A 22213-nucleotide genomic window follows, 5' to 3' on the forward strand; every position below is an offset into this window, starting at 1 on the left:
TTAGAAGAGCCGTTGATTCACGTTTCGGGAAGTACGAAAAAAAAGCAAATCTACAAAAAAAAGCAATAACAAGAACGGAGTAATGTGCCAAGACACTAACACCTCTGTTATCCGTATTCTGCAGTCTTTCTCTCTGTTTTGACTACAGCTGTCTGCAGCCTCGATACTGTGAGAGGAAAAAAAAAATTACCTTGGATATTGCTTCCGCTAAACGTCTTTGAGACTTACTGCCTTTGAAATTGAAGCGAGGCGGAAAGTTTCAAGCCTGCCACAACTACAACGTAGCCATATCAAGGCCACTGCCGATGTTAACGATAGCGTCTGCAAAAGTGCGTGACGGGTGCACGTATTTTTGTGGATCGCCCCGGCTTCCTGAATAACGAACAGGACCTGTCGACTCGCCGGCAGCACGTCTTTTTATTTAAAAAAAAAGAACAGAAGAAGAAATGAAAAGGACAGAACGCGATCACAGCTTGGGCTCTCCCATCTGGCTCGGTTCCGTGAGAACGATACTCAGAGTTCACCACTTGTCTACTCTACGGGCGCAGAAAAAAAAAAAGAAACATATATAAATAGCTCCTTTGAGCGGCGCGCGCTATGTGACGTCAAACGCGGCTTTTTTAAAACTGTGAACGTCATGACAGATATGCTAGGCTGAGCTAATCGACTGTTCTATTCTGGCACCAAAACCCCCTAGCTAACAAGAAAAAAAAAATAAGGGAGGGGGGGCTTCCTGCTGTTTGGGCGATCCTGCACATTTTTTAAAAACAGATTTTCATCTTTTCTATCGCACGCATATCGCTCAATGAAAGCTATAATATAGTAGCTTTCACAACATTTCGCTTTCACGGATTCCCGATTTTCATTAAAACATTTCTCTCCCTCTCTCACTTTCACGAAATGTCTTTAATTAGTGCAGCAATTATCGTGTTCGTCTTGCTTACTTCGTTCATTAATGTGTTAAGGAGCCCTTGCCAATATACGTAGACGTCGTTAGTCTTCTATACTTTATTTGTTTCCCAACTACGTACGACAACGACTAGAAGAAAAAAAAAGTTTTTTTCTTGGCAAAGGTAGAGCGCTACCCATTCAGGTAGGCGTATACCGCTTACAACTACTTCGACATCGATGTGAACCAGTTCATCCGGATCACTCCCTCGTTATGCACACTTGAAAGGCCAACAAAAACAAAATTTTGGACCATATAAAATTCTGTACATTTGGATAGCATAATAGGGAGGATTTCGCACAAAGTTCGGACATCTTGCACGTTCAAATGTTCCGCATTTGAAACACGACCGGAAGCGTCCCGGAAAGCTCGAAGAAATATGCATTTTTGATACCGATACTGATTGATAAATTATAAAAAAAGAACAAGGCCATTACGGTTCGCCTGAAATGAAGCATGACAAGGGCAGGAACGACTCTTATTCATGACCTCGGAGATACGAGAGAACCAGAGATATTACAAAACGTGCGACTCTTGCGCATGTCCTCAGAGATAAACGGGCGCAGAAATATATCGAAGACGGCTTCTTGCCTGGACCTACGTCATAGCGCCAAAACCTTTAGGTGCGCGCGTGGTCTGCTCCAGGTGCTGTTTCAAGGCTGCTGACAGAAAACTATACCACCACCAGCCTTGCGGCCTTGCGAAGATCGTTTCAGTATGAATACGCTACTCACTCACGACGAAGTTAGCCACAGTGAAATTTCGTTTCTGTTGGCGTTCGCTTTATTTTAGAAGATGCTGAAGTTTCCGGTAAGTATTTTTATCTGAACAAGGAACTACTATATAGGAAGCACCTTTCCTTCAAAGTAAGACATTATACAGTCCCTCCGAGCAAGAGACCCCACATTCTGTCAGTTTCGTATCTGTTTTCTTTTGTCTTACCTTTTTTTTTTCGCATTCTAACACCGTGGTGTGCACATGAGTTGAAACAGTAGCAAGAGCGAGGCGGCAAGGGCAGCGCCTTGAGGCACCGATTTAGAAAACGGCGCGCCTGGCGCAGCCGCCTGTAAACAAACACTATACGGCCTCGGAATACTATAGCATACGTGCGCTCATCGCCACGGTCAAGGTGCTTGCTTAGAAAAGGAACAGTGGGCGACTGCCCCACGGTCAGCGAGGGCGGCGCTGAGAGACCCACGTCACCAGAGCACGTCACCTCGATACACTCAATAGAGAGAGAGAAGCAACTTTATTATCGATACACTCTATACATCTCTATACTTTACCGCTACTTTAGAGTAGACCAGTTTACACGAATGCGACAGTGGCGTATCACTCCCAACTTCTAGCGTATTGAATTCATGTAAACGGCAATACGATGCGTCATAGGAAGACGAATAGCATTAGCGAGCACTGCAGTGAAGATGTAGATTGAAACTCTTAAAACTACTGAAGCGGCACATGTGAACGCTGGCATGTCGCATCGAGTAAGATAAAGAAAACCGATTGCTGGCCTTGTGTGGTTTTGCCTCATTCACGGGTCAAACACACTCGCCGGAAGTCGATCAGACTAATTTCGGATGTATGTAGATATAAATAAAAGCCACAAAAAAAAAAGTAAATCAGAAGAAAAATTTTCCGAAGCGCCCCACCGGGATTCGAACTTGCGACCACTCGCTCCAGAGTGCGCCGCCTTAAACAACTCGACCACGCGCCACCGTCCTTCCTTGTGTTTGAGCAGCGCACTATACAAGAGTTGAGCTGTGACCGTCGTCAGTTCGCGGTCGTCCGGTGCATGTTCTTTTCGTGAGTCATTTGCGCTTGAGAGGTGCGCTGCAAGTATCGAGATGCTTGCAGTTATTCGTGTGACATTCTAACTTGTTGTTATCGCATTCACTGCGTCGTCCTTGCGGCGAAGCTGTGACATTTTATAGATTACCTGCTTCCTCAGCAGCATAACTACCGATAGCAATTAAATAAAAGCGTAGAAGTGCGCCTAAATACACAGGAATTATGCATCGTTCTTAAGTACACAGCTTGTAGAGAGAAAGGGCATAGAATGCAGAAAAAAAAAAGGAAACAAAAACTTGAATGAACAGCCAGCGCCAGGTAAGTAAAGCTGTTTTACGGGAAGGCTTAGAAGATCAATCTTCGGTTAGGTTGCCATCTAACTCGCGCGTGGAATCGCGAGTTGGAAGCCAAGCGCCGTATTATGCAACTGATTTATTTTTGCAATTACATTGCTATTCTTTACTGGTTAGCAATCGAAGGCGTGTCTTCGTTATCGTCAGTGTCCCGTTGTCGCGATTGAAGATAAATAATTTAAGCCGTGCATGCCACAAGATCACACCTTACTGTTTAATGCTATATCACGCTAGGCCAATGAAAATAGTAATGGATATCAGCCCACTTTTGTAAAATAGTTTCATGGAGTGTGTTGGTAGGTTATTTGGTTCATACTTTGTATGAACTCATACTTTGTACATCAAAAAATCACGCACCATAACGATGATACCGTATCTGCTTGCTTTTATACCGTACGAATCTGCACGGTATGAACCTTTCGCCAATAAAATTACATATCTTGATCACAACAGTGACACATTTTAAAACGTGTAGGTATGAATGGAATTGCCCCAGCAATACCTTCTAGCGCACTTGCGTCGACAGGCACGCGCACACACACACACACACACACACACACACACACACACACACACACACACACACACACACACACACACACACACACACACACACACACACACACACACACACACACACACACACGCACACGCACACGCACACACACACACACACGGAGAGAGAGACGAGCACATCCACGAAGTGTAACGCGAATGTACGCGGGCGTTTCGTGCACGCGTCTATCGTAATTACATGCCCTCGGCGAAATGTGAATGATCCACTCTCGACGGTGCTGCTTCAGCTCACCAAAATCGCATTTAGCCAGTCATCTCCAGCGCGGCGTGTCCTCGACTTCGCCTGTTTTAGACCCGTCTTCCTCCTATAGCGCGGAATCCGGCCGTCGCCGAGATTGTGCACTACCACAGATGATGGGCGAAGGAAATCCTGAAAGCCTTGTAACCTCTTCTCCTCCCCCACCCACGTACGGCTGCTGCTGCGTAAGAGGCGTGCGCGTAGTGCAGCGGTGATATTCGCGAGGAAGCAGGAAGGAGAAAAAAGTGCGGCAGCGCCACTCCGGAGGAAAAGTCCCAGTCTGCCGCGGAAACGGGGCGTGTCTGTCCGTACTCGGCATTTTTTTTTCTTCCCTTATGAATGAGGGAGAGGGCGACCACGATTTCGCTGGCACTCGCACGCCGCAACACCCGTCGTTCACCCGTGTACTTGGCGACTGGCGCTCATTTCGGCGTCTGATGCCTCGGTGGTGCTGTGGTTGCGGTGCTCGGCTGCCAACCCGAAAGTCGCGGATTCGATCCCGGCCGCTGCGGTCGCATTTCGATTGGAGGCGATATGCTGGAGGCCCGTGTACTGTGCGGTGTCACTGCACGTTGGAGAACACCAGGTGGTCGAAATTTCCTGAGCCTTCCACTACGGCGTGCCTCGTAATCATATCGCGGTTTTGGAACGTAAAACCCCCGATATGATCATTATTATTATTCATTTACGGTATCAGCCGCGAACAACCATTCGTAGCATAATTACGGGCTAGGGTATTTACCGTCTTGATACACAGCTTCCTGCCTCAATGACAGCTGATACCAGACAGACTGAACTCATCCACGCGACGGATAACACTGCCAAAAGAGAAAAAGAAAGGAAGAGAACGGATGTTTCCTTCGACACGGCACGAAGGGAAAAAAAGCCTTAGTTACAATGAAAAGATGTGAAGTGAGGAAGTTTGCGCTTTTGGATGGAAGAGTCAGTGAATTACACAGGTTTCCATAACAAAGTGAAATATTATGCAGAAAACCGAGCAAAAATGAAATATTGACGTTCGGCGCGCAAAGATGGCGAGGCGTAATGATTGTGTATATGGTGTTAAATATTTGACGAAGATAACGACTAAGAGAAATGGGTTGCTAAAGCGAAGACCTCACCGACGATTGGACTGACGATTGCGAAGATGATTCACTAGTAAAAACGAGAGAATAATAAGGCAATATACGATACGAAACGTAAAGCCGAATGCATCAAGCTTCAGGTGCTATACAGCACGCACGTAGAGTGTTACTTTTGAGCAGCGTAACACGGTGTTAGGATTGGAGACATAAGGAAGAAATGTCCCTGTGCTCCCATTTAAAATCTTCGGAATACGGCTGCCTCTGTGAAGACATTGCACCATAGTGCAGGAAGTCTGTTATCGCTATACTTGCATCATGTTTGAGCAAGGATATAGCACGTAATGGAAGGTATAATACGGTGCGTGCGAGGAAAGTCAAATTTGCATAACCTGGAGAACGCCGACGTTAATAAGACAGCTGACGCCCGCGAGCACAGGCGTATACCCACTCGCTCTGTTACAAGAGAAAAAGAAACGCCCCGAGATATGACACATATCACTTGCGCGTGAGATAGCAGCTCGGCCACTCGGGCGGCATGCCCAGTCAGGGCGAAGGCGGTCGAAGCACACAATGCAAGAGGAAACGGAGAAGCGTTTCCTGTGGAACGAGCGATAAAGAGTGTAAAGGAAAGACGCGCCCGGCTTCATTTGCATCCGGTACTGTAGCGGGGATGCGTAGCTGCATTTTGTCATGCGGTATGTGCACAGGTGCAGAAGAAAACGTGTGTCTGTTAAGGTTATCAGCGGCTTTGATAGAGATGTAGAAGACGTACGGATATCTGGGCGAATGTGTGGTTTGCAGGACATAAACGGAAAAGATTTTCCTCGCTTCGTGTATATATATTATATATATATATATATATATATATATATATATATATATATATATATATATATATATATATATGTATATATATATTATCAGTACTTATTTCCTTTGACGCAGGGCGGTGCTCCTGATACGACATATTGTGTATGTACGAATGTGGTTTCATCACCGAGACGCTGAACGGGATGCCGAAGACAATATTAATCAGTCTCCTATTGTTCGATGTGGGCGTCGAACACCAAACGCTCTAGATATAGAAGCATTTCATGTGATAAGCGAGTGTTGGAGATCGTGTCACAATACTTCCCTACTCGTAGCTGTCTTTAGTCTCGTCTTTCTCGTTGAGCTCGCGTCCTTGGACTTCGCGAATGAAATAAAATGATTTCCCGCACTCTGCTCTCATTAGCCTCTACGAATGTACATAGTATGCTCCTTTGAACAGGACCAGCGCCTCTAACAACAACGAAACAAAACAAAAGTTTGGAAGAAGGTTACGAAACGCTAATTTTAGCACATATACGCAACTTTCGTTGTGCTATGTATGCAGCTCGCGCGTTTCCACTGTTCTACATTCGCTCGCTCACTCTGTAAGCAATCAATCAATCAATCGATCAATCAATCAATCAATCAATCAATCAATCAATCAATCAATCAATCAATCAATCAATCAATCAATCAATTGTGAGAGGCAGAACGTGTCCAGACTCTGTGCTCTAAGCTGTGTGGGAAGGTTGCACGCGGGCTCCAAATTTCTACTTCCCTTTTGCTCAAGCACTCGAAATTTGTAAAATGTGTACCCCACGGTGGTACACGTTTTACAATTTCCGAGCTGTATGTACATTTCCCGAACTATTGCGCACGCAAATATTGTCTCGGATGATTTCCAAGAGTGCATTGAGCCATCGAAAATTCAAGAAATATAGGAATAAAACATAAAGTGGCCGGAGAGGAAACGTAGAGGAAACGGTGCCGAACGGCGCCAGGGTTCAGTGTCACGATTACAGATTATCGCCATCCGGACCGCCTCGCAGAACGACAGGAAACAAGGCGCCCGGCGCGACGACACCTTACGCCCCGCTCACCGACACGTCCTGTGCACGTACACGACTCTCGCGTTTCTCTGTCGCATTCTGAGCCGGCGGAATACGTGCATCCCCGCCGGCATATGACATTGGCGTGGTGTTTCCAAGGCATGGTCCGCGCGTATGCTAACAAGCGGAAACCATTCAGGATGTTGAGGTGCGGCATTGCTTGAAGCAACGGAGGTGCATGTCGCGCCGTCGCGCCTCATGATGATCTGTATTTCCCACCCGTTGCAGCCCTTATCGCGTTTCAATATGGCCGCCGCGGGCGGCCGTTGAACCCGACGACGTCTGCAGCCGGGATGCGTCATGCACACACGGCGACTGCGAAGCAGGAACAGATGCAACGAAATATTACCGTGTAAATGGTTAAATGGCCGCAGCTTTTGCAAGCACATTAAGCAGCGGTGTTGATGGTGGCGATGTGGTTTTTACCGCCACAGACCGCAGGTTCCTTTCGGTTATAGCGAAGTGTTTCGACGTTAAGTAATCGAAGTAGCGATGATTATCGACCTTTAGGGACGGTTAGGTGACTTAATCGCAGATAATCGTATAATCGTGACTAACTGCATGAAATGTTCTACGACTATCACTCGTAGATTATCGGTAGATAACTTACTCGATAACTCACCAGTGAGCTACCTAAGATAACTTAGCTCACTATTGTGGACCTATAAGTTGCTTTAAAGGCATACCATGAATTTAGCGTAAGCCTGCGCGTAATCTTCTCACGAAAAGAAGCCAGCCAAAAGAATATGCTCCCGTAATCACTAAATCATCATTATGAAAGACAGTTCGGAAGAAGGGCTATCTAGTAAAGACGGTCGGGGAATGACAGACAACGCTAAAGAAGGTCAAACTCACAAACTCCATTCTATTCTAGGTTACGTACTGTGTGCTGAAAATGTACAAGCTGTTTCGGTTCAGGTTTTCAGGCGTGCGAAAACGCCACCAAGACGTGTTAAATTGCTGGCGGCCTACAGCGTGCTTACTCGCCCATACCATGATTTCTTGCCTATGTCTTGCGATCAGAATGAGGCTTCAGCAATCAAGCTGAAATCATTGTGAGGAATTCCCCACGAAACTCATACGAAGGTCGCAGGTTCGGTCCCTGCCGGCGGCAAGTTATCTTTTCGTCCACTTTACTTTCTTCAGATTTATATTCTAATTACTACAAATAACACCCCCTATACTTTCCTTGGCATTGCTGTCTGTTAGTTCTCATTAATATTGTGTCTAACAAAGAAAAAAACGAGCCCTTAAAAGTAATCTTTCCTTCATTCATAGCGAGGGTCTCGTTCTGGCAGACATGATGCCTTCAGGTAGTATGCGAGGGATTATTGGTCAGCTGCCTGCTCGTAAATAGATCACGTGCTACGTGACGCCAAAAAGGCAGAAAAAAGAGTGTTCCACACTCGCCGCCATGGCTGCGGCTGGCGCTGACTGACACTCCTAAGTTTCAATCCACATATATACCCTATAAAGTGGACGGGGAGATGACCGCCGCCGTAGCTCAGGGGTAGAGCATCGGACGCGCTATTCGAAGGTCGCAGGTTCGGTCCCTGCCGGCGGCAAGTTATCTTTTCGCCCACTTTACTTTCTTCAGATTTATATTCTAATTACTACAAATAACACCCCCTATACTTTCCTTGGCATTGCTGTCTGTTAGTTCTCATTAATATTGTGTCTAACAAAGAAAAAAAACGAGCCCTTAAAAGTAATCTTTCCTTCATTCATAGCGAGGGTCTCGTTCTGGCAGACATGATGCCTTCAGGTAGTATGCGAGGGATTATTGGTCAGCTGCCTGCTCGTAAATAGATCACGTGCTACGTGACGCCAAAAAGGCAGAAAAAAGAGTGTTCCACACTCGCCGCCATGGCTGCGGCTGGCGCTGACTGACACTCCTAAGTTTCAATCCACATATATACCCTATAAAGTGGACGGGGAGATGACCGCCGCCGTAGCTCAGGGGTAGAGCATCGGACGCGCTATTCGAAGGTCGCAGGTTCGGTCCCTGCCGGCGGCAAGTTATCTTTTCGTCCACTTTACTTTCTTCAGATTTATATTCTAATTACTACAAATAACACCCCCTATACTTTCCTTGGCATTGCTGTCTGTTAGTTCTCATTAATATTGTGTCTAACAAAGAAAAAAACGAGCCCTTAAAAGTAATCTTTCCTTCATTCATAGCGAGGGTCTCGTTCTGGCAGACATGATGCCTTCAGGTAGTATGCGAGGGATTATTGGTCAGCTGCCTGCTCGTAAATAGATCACGTGCTACGTGACGCCAAAAAGGCAGAAAAAAGAGTGTTCCACACTCGCCGCCATGGCTGCGGCTGGCGCTGACTGACACTCCTAAGTTTCAATCCACATATATACCCTATAAAGTGGACGGGGAGATGACCGCCGCCGTAGCTCAGTGTTAGAGCATCGGACGCGCTATTCGAAGGTCGCAGGCTCGGTCCCTGCCGGCGGCAAGTTATCTTTTCGTCCACTTTACTTTCTTCACATTTATATTCGAATTACTACAAATAACACCCCCTATACTTTCCTTGGCATTGCTGTCTGTTAGTTCTCATTAATATTGTGTCTAACAAAGAAAAAACGAGCCCTTAAAAGTAATCTTTCCTTCATACGAAGGACATGTGTATTCGGCAAATATTTCCGCCGGCCCGAACAAAAGCTGTTCTATATAAGAAAAGTCTATACATGAATTTATAAATGGCGAATATGTTGGCATACATATTATGAAGCCATCGCGCCTGAAAACACCATGAACATCATAATGAACATGAACACCACAGCGCCATAATTGCTCCTGTGAATAATTAGTATATAGCCCGCCAAGTTCGTGCGACCATTGGCATAACACCATAGCTCCCAAAGAGCATAAATAAAAGACATATCATTGATGGCTAACTGCTTAGGCAAGGTCTCGTCTTTGCGGATACCTCACAGTGGAACAGACAGCAGCACTGGAATGCTTGTGGATTGCGTAACAGTATAAGGAAAAATAAACCGCACCAGAGAACAGTACAGAACACATTTTTGCGCTCCTCCCGGCAATAACCGTTCGTCCCTTCTTATGAACATGTCATCTTCGGAGCAAATGATGCATTTCGTAATAGTGTGCCAATGCATATGGCACCGCGTTAATAACGCAAAGGAAAGACATGGTTTAGGAGTGCTCTGGTTTGGGCAAGTTGGTGCGTTGAACCGCACGAAAGACGCGAACACAAGAAAAATAGTTAAGGCAGCTCCGTACAAGGGGTGCCAAGCCTGAAGGAAGTGCGGAACTGGGCAGCCTTCTTTGTTTCTCTTCGATTTTCTCTTTCTTTTTTGTTCCCTATTCCAATTTCTTCTGTGTTTTTTCTCTTTATTTCTATTTATTTCTATTTTTCTTCCTATTTTTTTAATTTCTTTCTCTCTCTTTCTATTTCTCGCTTGCTTCCTCTTTTTCAATTTTTAAACGGGGTTTTGCCTGCGCTCGAGGAACAAGAGGAAGAAGACTTCCCTTTGGCGCGAGCGCGCGCTCAATATGCTACAGTTTGCTATGCTATATGTGGTTTTGCCTGCGTTAATATAATCATCAAGGCACTCGAAGAACAAGAGGAAGAATGCTTTTCTTTGGCGCGAGCGCGCGCTCAGATGGCTGTGCATTTTTATATCCCCCAGCGTGGGTGTGTGCCAGAGTTTCTAGGATCTACTCCGCTCTACTCTACTTTTCCTGCGTTACGCCAAGCTACGACGACAGCATATAGACTATGTTACGTGAGGCATATGGGCGCCGCCATCATGGGCTGTTAAACGAACGTTTTCTCATTTTTGCATACCTGACGTGAACTGATAAAGTCAGGAAACGCCGAATGCACCAACCCAACAGTTTTCATGTGTATACGCCCACCGTAACACTGTTCGCTTAGTTGTTCAAGATAAAACACGGCAAGGTTAACAGCCCGTCCGTGAAATAGTCTATACGATCACAGCCTACGACAGCCCGGTCCCCTAAAGTGCTCCGCACTTAATACAAGACGCGAGCTGACTCTTCAGCACTGGTATACTGTGTGACCGTGCTTTCTTGTATACGCGCTTTTCTTGCTGTTCAACTCTGCAGACACCGGCCGGCTTACGCCGAATAAATTCACTAACGCTTTGTGCGGGGTGTCGTGTACGCGCACATCAACCGACGCACGGCCACTCCAGAGGTTGTGCCTCGCTTGCCGGTGCTGCCCGACGCGCTCACGCGCATGGCGCCTTCCTCAGACTCTCGTCCCCAGCTCCTGCATATCGTGTTACGTCTTCTGCCCGCGCTGTAACTTCCTCTGCCTCCTCTCGTCCGCTTCTAAAAGAAAGCAATAAAACAGTCTCCTGCTAGCCGCTGTCTGGTGTGGTTCCTGTGCTGCGGGGCTCCGAACCCCAACATAACACTGGCGACGAGAAGTGGAATTTTATAAGTGCGCAGCTCTCTAGGTTACGCCCATGGCTACTGGAGGAATGCAGGCCGCCATCGAGCCGTTTAGCGGCAAGAACTGGTCATCCTGGATCCAGCGCCTGAACTTCTACTTCGTGGCGAACGACGTCTGCGACGAAGAAAAGAAGCGCGCGCTCCTCCTGACGCTATGCGGAGCCGACACCTTTGAAACTGCCTGCGCTCTGGTCGCGCCGAAGACTCCTGGAGAGGTGGGCTATGCCGACATAGTTGCCCTTCTGCAGAAGCACTTCGATCCGCGACCGTCTGAGTTGTACAGCCGGTACGTGTTCCAGCGACGCGACCAGCGGCCGGAGGAGTCGATCAGCAACTACGTTGCAGCCCTCAGAAGCTTGTCAGCTGACTGCAACTTCGGAGTGCCAGCGACAACGTCTGCTACATCGACGCCACCGGCAGAAGGCCACGCAGCCGTTCTGGCGAACCCCACCATGCTGCCCCAAGATGTGATGCTTCGCGACAGGTTCGTGTGCGGCATCCGCGACGAGCATCTGCAGCAGCGACTGTTCGCGGAGAAAGACTTGACTTTTCAACGCGCGTTGGACTTGGCACTGTCGTCCGAAAGTGCGTCGAAGCAGCAACGAGGACTTAAGGGAGCGACGAGCTCCGCGGAGGTGCACAAGACTTCGCAGTCTAAAAAGGAAAGCAAGCATTCGGCTCAGCAACGGCGCTGCTACCGATGCGACGGCTGGCACGAGGCTGACACCTGCAAATTCAGTACAGCGCAATGCCGTTTTTGTTCCAAAAAGGGCCACATCGAGAACGCCTGCATCTCCAAAAAGAAGAAAAACAAAGAAGGCAACCTCAACGCCCGGCAAGGAACTCACATGGTTAACGCCCAACCTGTGTGCTACGACTTCGAAGACACCGATAGGTGCTACGACCTACATGCCGTGAGTGGGCGACAACCCTGCCCTAAATTCCTCGTTGACGTGAAAGTCGAGGGAAGGCCCCTGAAATTCGAAGTGGACACGGGCGCCGCATGTTCTCTCATCAGTGAGGCTACCTACCACCAAACGTGGCCATCGAACGCCCCAAAGCTTTCGAGAGAACCCCTAGACTTACGCACCTGGTCAGGGGAAGAACTTGACACCGTCGGTTCGGCACAGGTTCGTGTGCGTTTCAAATCAAAGGACTACGTGCTGCCCCTGCTGGTAATGAAAGGGACTGGGTGCAACCTGCTCGGACGTGACTGGTTCTCAGCACTGAACATCCGTGTGCACGGAATAAACCAGGTCGCCGAACCAAGCCAAGCGATCCAGGAGGTTCTCGCACGCCATCCTGATGTATTTAAGGAAGGTATCGACGGCTACGTGGGTCCATTGGTTCACTTGGACTTGGAAGAAGGTGCCACACCCAAGTTTTGCAAAGCACGTCCAGTACCCCTAGCTTACCAAGAGCCTATGGAGGAAGAGCTCGACCGCCTGCAAAAACAAGGCATCCTGGAGCCGACGCAACACGCCGAAATGGCCACACCCTTGGTGTGGGTGCGCAAAAAGGATGGAACATTTCGCGTTTGTGGAGATTACAGGAGCACAGTTAACGCGGTGGTCAAGAAGACGGCGTACCCACTGCCGACAACTGCGGAGGTGTTCGCAAAGTTGCGCGGTGGAACGACATTTTCGACGTTAGACCTATACCAGGCCTATCAGCAGCTAAGAGTGGACGACGAGACAGCCGCATTGCTCACCGTCAACACCACCAAAGGACTGTTCAAGGTGAATCGCCTCCCTTTTGGAGTTTCCGCTGCACCAGCAATCTTCCAGCGGATGATGGAGACGACACTGGCCGGAATTCAGGGGGTGAGTGTCTACCTTGACGACATTATTGTCAGCGGGAAGGACGTTAAAGAGCATGCGCAACGTCTAGAGGAAGTCCTGTCGAGGCTAAGCGACAAAGGTCTGCGACTCAAGCAAGAGAAGTGCCGCTTCGGCATCAGCTCAGTCCAATTTCTCGGTCATAAAATCGATGCTCAGGGTGTCCATACGACCGAAGAAAAGGTAAAGGCAATCCTTGAGGCGCCAAAACCGACTGACAAGACCTCTCTGCAGGCTTTCTTAGGGCTTCTCGCCTTTTACGATCGTTTTTTGGAGAACAGAGCGACAGTAGCTGCAGAGTTGTATGGGCTTCTCGAGAAGAACACGCCCTGGAAGTGGGAGAAAAAACATCAGGATGCGTTCGAGATGCTTAAGAAGATGATTCGGTCTTCGACAGTCCTTGCGCATTATGACGAAAAAAGGCCTCTCATTCTGTCCGTGGATGCGTCGCCATACGGCATCGGCGCAATTCTCGCTCAAAAGGATGCGTTCGGCCGAGAGGCTCCCATTGCATTCGCGTCACGAACTTTGGGAAGCGCTGAGAAAAACTACTCGCAGCTCGATAAAGAGGGCCTTGCGGTAGTTTATGGCGTCAGCCACTTTCACCAATATGTCGCTGGCCGGCACGTGACCGTATTAACGGATCACCAACCGCTCCTAGGCATCATGGGGGAGAAGAAGCAAATCCCCCAGATATTGTCACCGAGGATGACTCGATGGTGTCTGAAATTGGCCACATACGACTACGATTGGTCTACAGGCCTGGACGCCTGCACCAAAATGCTGACGCGCTCAGCAGGCTGCCACTGCCCGCGCAGGTAGATGAGCCATGCTCCCCGGGAGATGTGCTTATGCTTGCGTCCGCGCCACGTTTCGAGCTGTCACCGCGTCAACTGGCTGAGCTGACCCGGAATGACCCACTGTTATCCCGCGTGATGACAGCCGTCTCAAACGGAGAGCTACGCCGGTTGCCCAAGCAGGAATTTTCGGCGTTCACAAAGCTTGGACACGAGCTTTCGCTACAGGAAGGCTGCGTGATCCGTGGTGCCAGACTGGTCGTTCCAGAGAGAGCAAGGAAAGACGTGCTCGACTTAGCACATGCAGGTCACAGGGGCGTGGTAGCTATGAAGGCGTGCGCTCGAGGCTATTTTTGGTGGCCCGGTGTCGACAACGACATAGAGCGGGTGGTCAAGAGTTGTGCAACTTGCTGCCAGTACCAGAAAACTCCAACTAAAGCACCAGCTCCCGAGTGGAAACGTGCGACAACACCATGGCACACAATCCACGCGGATTTCGCTGGGCCTGTGGAGGGAAGGATGCTCCTAATTGTAGGTGGACGCATACAGCAAGTGGCTCGAAGTGCGCACCATGCGGAACATACAGTCGCCGACACTGATCGAGGAACTGCGAAACCTGTTCGCAACTTTCGGCATTCCCGAAAGGGTGGTCACGGATAACGGCCCGTCCTTTGTTTCTGCGGAAATGGAAGAATTCCTGAAGAAGAATCGGGTGACGCACATCACAAGTGCACCCTATCATCCGGCCACGAATGGGCAAGCCGAAAGAATGGTGTATGAAACGAAACAGGCACTTGCAAAGGATCAGTCAGGTACATTTGCGTGCAGGCTGGCTCGTTTTCAGCTGAAACAGCACACCACCGTTTCAGTAACGACGGGCAAAACGCCAGCTGCACTCATGTTCGGCCGCGAGCTCTCAACGGCACTGACACGCATTCAGCCGCGACCAGCTGAGAGGGTGACCACTGACCACAGCGTTGCTGAGTTGCCAAGAAAGATAGAAATCGGGCAATCGGTCTTTTTCCGCAACTTTGCAGGGAGTCCTGCTTGGGTTGGCGGAACCGTGTTAAAGAGACTCGGACATCGATCTTGGCTAATCAAGTCAAGAAGCGGAACGGTTCGTCGGCACCTTGATCACATAAAGCCAGGTGCAGAGGCCTACCCGACAGAAGATTCGCCGCGGAACGATCAAACGAACGGACCAGTAGCAAGTGATCAACAAGAAACAGTGCCGGCTCCGTACGTGATCTCGCTCCCAGCGGAAGCGACGCCGCCGCATGATCTGCCCACAACGCCCGACTCCGAGCATAGCGAAGCTGAGGCCAGGTTGGACACTTGTGCGACGCAAGCTCGCGATGACCAACCCAGCGGGTCCGCGCAGCACCAAACTGCACCGAGGCCCCAACGTGATCGGCGTCCACCTGACCGATACGGTGACCCCGTCTAAGGGGTAAGGGATGTCGTGTACGCGCACATCAACCGACGCACGGCCACTCCAGAGGTTGTGCCTCGCTTGCCGGTGCTGCCCGACGCGCTCACGCGCATGGCGCCTTCCTCAGACTCTCGTCCCCAGCTCCTGCATATCGTGTTACGTCTTCTGCCCGCGCTGTAACTTCCTCTGCCTCCTCTCGTCCGCTTCTAAAAGAAAGCAATAAAACAGTCTCCTGCTAGCCGCTGTCTGGTGTGGTTCCTGTGCTGCGGGGCTCCGAACCCCAACATAACACGGGGTATGCATGGTTGGTCTACCTTGTTTAGGCAGAGCTCGTATTCGTTTGTCCCTTTCATGTTCTCAGTAGTGACGCAGAACTATCGGTAAATTGACTATCGATAGCATCGATAGTTTTTTTTAAACTATCAAGAAACTAGAGAAACTAGAGAAATTTAGAGAAACTATCGATAGTACTACTATCGACAAACTATCGATAGTGCAATCGGCAGCACCATGGTTAATATTAGTAGCGATATTACTGCCACGCGTTTTTATGGCTTTGTTTTGATGTATTCGGGTTTCACTCACAAAGACTTAGCACGGTACTTTGACGCAGACCGCGCCGTAATGTTTGAGAAGCTTCACGATTGTTTGAGATCATTCTGTTAAGATTACGTGCCGGACGCGAATAGTAATTCGCGTCCGGCACGTAATTTATGAGCAATTCTTGGCAAAAGAAATAAATTATTTCCGCAGTAAAAATGGCGGAATATGCCCATCAATAGACCAATAATTTCACATCCAAAAGCAACCAATTACACCTTACAATTAACAAGCTCAGTTCATGATAATTTTTGTATTTTGAAGTCACAAATGCAATATAAATCTGAAGCCGCACAGTTCCACTACATTTAACGCCTTCCTTTCCGCTACAGCTGAATAGTTTGACTTTATGATCATGGGTCAGCAAAGCACTCAGGTGAACTTTCTTGACCTTCATCCTTCTACTCCATCTGCCCTATCTACCACGCGCGCGGGGAACCAAGTTTATTCTGCAATGAGTTCGTGCAGTTGATTTTATGCTATCGATAGTACCATCGAATTTTTTACTCTCGACAGCGCTATCGATGGTATTTTTTACCATCGATAGTTCGATAGTGACTCAGCTATCGATAGTATCGATAGTACCATCGATAGTTCTGCATCTCTATCTAAGTTCTCAGTCGTTTATTTGTCTTTAGTTTCGTGCTCCCTTAACAGGTTGAACATGATCATGTTGACGAATTGGTGCGTTGAACGGTTAAATAATACACCGAGGCTCGCGTGACGCTTTTCCCGTGTCGCCTTGATCCCCCTTGGGTTAGCAGTACAGCGCAGAAAACACGGACAGACTGTCACGCAAGAAATGTACCCATGCACTCACGCCGTATACGCAAACAACGCATGGCCGTTCTGTGTTTTAAACTTTAAAAGGAAGCTGTTAGGCAAAGTACCGCACGTGACACCTGCTAATGAAACAGGCGGCGTCGATCGTTCGCAAATAGCGCGCTGTGTGCAACAAAATTTACCGCTTCTACTCACCACACGAAAGCCCGTCTTCGTGAGCGGCCGCGGCGAAACCGAGATGATGGACGGGGTAGCTGACGCTGTCGCTTGTTCGCGCGCATTTATCTCGAATCGACGACAAGGAGAGAGTCCCGTGGCCGTCAGTACGCCGATAGCGGGGCACGCCGCTTGGCCGACGCGAAAGACAGGCAGCCAACTTCCGTGGGGCCTCCACGCTACACGGCAAGGACCGGCGCGCAGCGGTGGCGGCGGCAAGCGGAGGCGCTTTACGACTCCGCCGCCACGCAAGCCTCGAGGCACGCGTGCTATCCTCGTCCACTCATCACGCTCGCTCGGGTCGGTTACGCTGCGCCCGATCGCGTTGGGGCTCTTTTCCTTCTCTTGTGAACTCCGGACGTAAGAGAGCATCGGGAAAGATGGAAAGGCTCCGCAAAATGTATGTGTGTGAAAATGGAGAGCGGCGGCGGAAACTTTTGAAGACACGCAAATCTGTCTTCCCTTTTGTTTCGGCTTGATTCGCTCGGTTGCCTGCCTTTATTATCCTTTGCTGCTTGGAACGCAGTTCACTTTTTACTGTGTTTGTTTGTTTCAGATCTTTTTACCTGGACTATACGCGCCGTTTCGGGTGCAGCTCTCGTGAGAAAACCCCGCGATAATTTAGAGTAACGTAAAAGCCAGCGCGCGCAGAATACAGCACGAATGTCCTATCTCCGCGCCGCACGGCCCTTTCAGTTTCGTTAAAAAAATTGTACGCACAGAACAGCATGGACGATGGTAAAAGTGACACCACCGGTGCTGTCGTGTCGCTTTTGCCACCGCCCCTGTTCTGTATACGCCGTTTTTTTTTATTTTTTCTGCAATGTTGCACGGACAAGTCCCACATCAGTGCTTTCCTGAAGGTTCCTTCAAAGCGCGTTCGTGCTGCATTGATCAAAGTGAAAGGACGCTCGCTGCGTCGATCGCGCTTATTCCTACTTTAGGAAAGCAATCTTAAGTATTCTTACCTTAGTTTTACTGTACTTCCACGCAGAGGCGTAGGCATAGAGGTACTAACGTATGCTGTGCGAGACTGGATCTTCGCCTAACTGACGCCTCTCCTTCCATCCATGAATAAAAAGAAAGAAAGAAACGAGTATGAAAAAAAAAAACCGAAGCGGCGCCTCTCTGGCCACGTATAGCTTCGAAACTAAGTATTTGGTAATTAATCGCACCCACGTAAGGCAGTGGCGAATTTGGAAACATAATTGCGTCCTCTAGCTCGTTCTCCCGAATTACAGCCTCATTATGGAATGATAACACGTCCTAAGAACGACAACCAGGATATCTGCGGTATCTAAACGACCCCCGAGAACCGCTTGGAATGTTGACACATTGTCGTTCGCTCGGCAGCATGAAATAGTCGCTTCTTTTTATTACGAAAGAAAGAGTTATGTAGCAGGCGTGCCTGGAATGGCGAGAAAATGCCATGGGACAAACTTGGACCTTCCCTCGCTTTCTTTATTTGTTTCTAAGCCCTCAGGCCAATCGGTGCAGAGAGCTGTAGAGTCAGCAAAACATCGAAGTACGCAAGCGATACGGGTGTGTGTAATCACCGCGTGAACGACGCAAGCGCAGTGCAATTGTTTTAAGAGCCTCACTTCGGGGAAACCCTTCATTCCTGATGCCTTTGCAGTGGCTGGTATACGTATACCTCTACGTGATAAATACCTGCCAATATTTACAGCACAGCTTGTGTCATCCTTGGTGTGCAGCTGATTCAGGGCGGGAGGTATAAAATGAAGCTTCTACCAAAGACCATTCCTCGGTCGCCTACAGTCACGTCCGGCGCTGCGACATCGCAAGGAAGAAAAGTCAGGCATTAGTGACTAGGGCATCTTTCTTTCTTTCTTTCTTTCTTTCTTTCTTTCTTTCTTTCTTTCTTTCTTTCTTTCTTTCTTTCTTTCTTTCTTTCTTTCTTTCTTTCTTTCTTTCTTTCTTTCTTTCTTTCTTTCTTTCTTTCTTTCTTTCTTTCTTTCTTTCTTTCTTTCTTTAGTATGTGTGCATCGTGCCTCACGCGCTGGCTGACTTCCTTGCATTCCCCGCACTCTACACTTCTGGTGTCGCGCTGGGCATTCTTATCTATATTATACTGAGTAGAGTTCCGTACACACTTCCTGAGCAAGTCGAGTACGACTGAGAGCACTGCTGTCACAGTCGTTCGAACCTCAAGTCTTTCTGCTTCCATATGGAATACTCTAATCACCAAGGTGCGTTTCGAAAACACTCAGCATGCAGTCGCCTTGTTTTCTCATTCATCCGCGTTGATTCTGAAAGAAACAAAAAAATTCTTGTTTTCTTTCGGGTTACAAGTAGTGAAGTTTCATGTCCTTTTAACACTTCACTTTCTTGTCTGGATTAAGCCGAAGCTAACTTGATATATACGTTACGTCATTTCCTCTGTGCAGGGGCGTAGCCAGAAATTTTTTTCGGGGGGAGGGGGGGGGGTTCAACCATACTTTATGTATGTTCGTATGTGTGCGTGTATATATACGCAAGCAAAATTGAAAAATTTCGGGGGGTTTGAACCCCCCCCCCCCCTTGGCTACGCCCCTGCCTCTGTGCTATTACGTGTACTCGGAAAAAATGGCAAGAGGTACTGAACCGCTAAATTTATACCCACTGAAGACAATTGGTAATGAACTCCTTTGTGCTGAAGCAATTGCATGCATCCATATTTAGCTCTGTTATCGAGAGGGCCCTTACTCCTCTAAGGAATACGTGCCGTCTTGTTCATCGTGCTCCGTAACAAGAACTCTGTAAAATACTCTGAAATGTGGGACAATAAGTTGCTTCTCCTGCTCTTCCAATTAATAGAGTAGCTGGAACTCCATCTATTCGGAGGATGGAAATCGGAGGAAAGGATAGATACAATATGCAACAGGAGAATGTAGCCGCCGCGCAACGAAATACGATCAGGGCGGATTTGCTTTCTGTTCGGAGCTCGGGTCGGCAACACGATAGCTGCGCGAGTCAGCAGGTCGCGTATCGCAAGAAGCGCGGGACAGTTGCGTAAGATATATCTCCCACTGCGCGTAACAAGAACCCGACCACTAATCGAATGGAAGGATCAAAGGAGACGTAAGCCGAGGAGGAAAGGAGGGTAAGAGGGGGTATACGATGCCAAAACAAAGGACGCGCCTTGGGCAACGACAGTCAAGATGGCAGCTGAAAAATGTGTCGCCATTTTCAGACAGAGAGGAAGATATGCGAGGAGTGGAATGAATAGAGCGAAAGAAAAGTGGGGGAGGGAAAGTCGAGTAAGGGGAGAGGCCGAGAAACCCTAGAGGTATGCGAGCAAAGGATCAGTTTCATTGAGCACAAAAGCAACCAAGTACAAAGGGAGTGTAGAATAGACAGAGTAGATCAGTGCATGGGACGAAGACCAACGACAATGTGACTTTAGGAACAGCAACGCGAAGCCAGAGATATGCGAGGAAGGAGCCATCCCTCCCTCGTAGAATGAACGCAGAAAACAAAGAGGCGGTGATGAAGTATGGAGTGGCGTTATGGAAGACCGTGACTCTCTAACAGCGAAGTAATTTCAAGCCACTTATAGTCACCGGCGAGTGATAAGCCATCAAGGACACCAGGCCATTCCAAATGAATCAGAGAGTGAACAGTATAGATAAATATATAAAGGCACAAAGGCAACAATCATCGTAGCAAGCAGTCATGTATATAGGCAGGCAGAGGGGATCAAGCCAGGGGGAGTACCGCGAGTGACGTGGCGCTTAAAGAATGGCCGCGAGATGACGCATTAATCGCCGAAGACAGCGCGGGGGCGGCGGAGACACAAGATACCCCGTCCAAGCACTATCGTCAGGCTACACGCGCACAGATATGCGGTAGGCTGCGAAGTATATGCATCCGGTCGCTCGCGCTGCTGGCCTCTGTCTCATCTGCGGTCTCTCACACTAGCTCGCGACCGCATGGACTCCCGCGAGCAAAAAGGTTGAGCGCGCGCGCGCCTCTGGTTCCCCCGTCTATAAATATCTCCCCGTCGGATACTGCACTCCGGCGTTAAAGTCAGTTCTGCCGCGTGCATGCAACAGTCTTCACTTGCGCAGGCACGCGCCCTAGGGCCGCGAGCCTTCCAGAAAAACGACCGAGAGAGGTGAAAGGCGAGTAGGCTCGTTTTTGGGTATAACGAACTGCGTGTGCAGCTGAGCAAGTTTACAGCTTGAAGACTGCGCGCCTGGAGGGAGCAATAAAGAATGAACTGCGTGCGATATCCATGCGAAGGAACGATGACGGCCGCGTATTGGATGACAGACGAAAGCGGCGCTTGAAAGAAAAGAAAAAAAAGAATACTTTCCTGCCCTCGGTATCCTAAACTCGCGCCACAGAAGCACGCCTGCAAGAAGCACGATATAAATGGGGAGGAGGCGGCGAGTTCCCTGTCCCCGCATATTATTCTTTCAACACGCGCACGCTTATATGTAACGCGCCGGAGACCTATAAAAAGGATAGGTGAGAGGCAGGGTATGAGGGAATTCGGATACGTTTCTTTTTCGACTCTATTACATTAAAAAAAAGAGAAAAAAGAACCAATGAAAACAGAGCTAGCTCGGCGCGCGCTAGCGCGTATGCACGGCAAAAGCCGGAGACGGTAACCACGTGTGAGTTGTCTTAAAAAAAGAATATGAAGCAGGCGAACAGCAACAGCAACGCGGGGCAACGAAGGAATAGTTCCTCGCAAGGAGCATTTCCTTCCTCGTCACGCGAAGCACGATTGCGGTTCGCGCGTGACCACTTTTACGTCACGTATAGAAACGATGACGCCCTCTCCGAAATGCCCGCCCGCCGTGCGTAATTGGATAACGAGACCGAAGCAGATTGACGGAGTCAATTATGTTGCTGCCGACGCAGATGTAGGACATGCTGAACAGAGTGAACATTAAGGGCAATCTTATCCCTTATGTTGTTCTAAAGGTGCGACGCTTGCTGAAAGGCACATTCACCCCTCACTCTGTTGTTATGTTTCTCGTTTTTCACGCGCGTAACACTTTCTTGTTTACTTCTAACTGAAGTATGCCAGCGCTGTCTCAGAAAGCGTGTGGGCCGTATAGGTCAGAAAAAAAAAAGTTAAGGGGCTTGGTGAGTTCATCACGAATCACATGACCCGACCTGTCACGACCTCCATGCTTTAGTCATGCGATTTGTAAAAAGCGAAACCC

General features: G+C 48.6%; 1 protein-coding gene and 2 non-coding genes across 3 annotated transcripts in view; all 3 read left to right on the forward strand.

Moving 5' to 3' along the window:
- LOC125757775 (outer membrane lipoprotein Blc-like) overlaps positions 1-22213 on the forward strand; it is a 109228-nt gene that overhangs the window by 46294 nt on the left and 40721 nt on the right. The gene's annotated exons all lie outside the window — the stretch shown is intronic.
- Trnaa-cgc (transfer RNA alanine (anticodon CGC)) lies at positions 8405-8476 on the forward strand. The gene has a single exon. It is a non-coding gene; the product is annotated as a tRNA-Ala (tRNA).
- Positions 8857-8928, forward strand: Trnaa-cgc (transfer RNA alanine (anticodon CGC)). The gene has a single exon. It is a non-coding gene; the product is annotated as a tRNA-Ala (tRNA).

The sequence above is a fragment of the Rhipicephalus sanguineus genome, chromosome 3 (genome assembly GCF_013339695.2).
Source record: "Rhipicephalus sanguineus isolate Rsan-2018 chromosome 3, BIME_Rsan_1.4, whole genome shotgun sequence".
In the NCBI taxonomy this organism is placed as follows: Eukaryota; Metazoa; Arthropoda; class Arachnida; order Ixodida; family Ixodidae; genus Rhipicephalus; species Rhipicephalus sanguineus.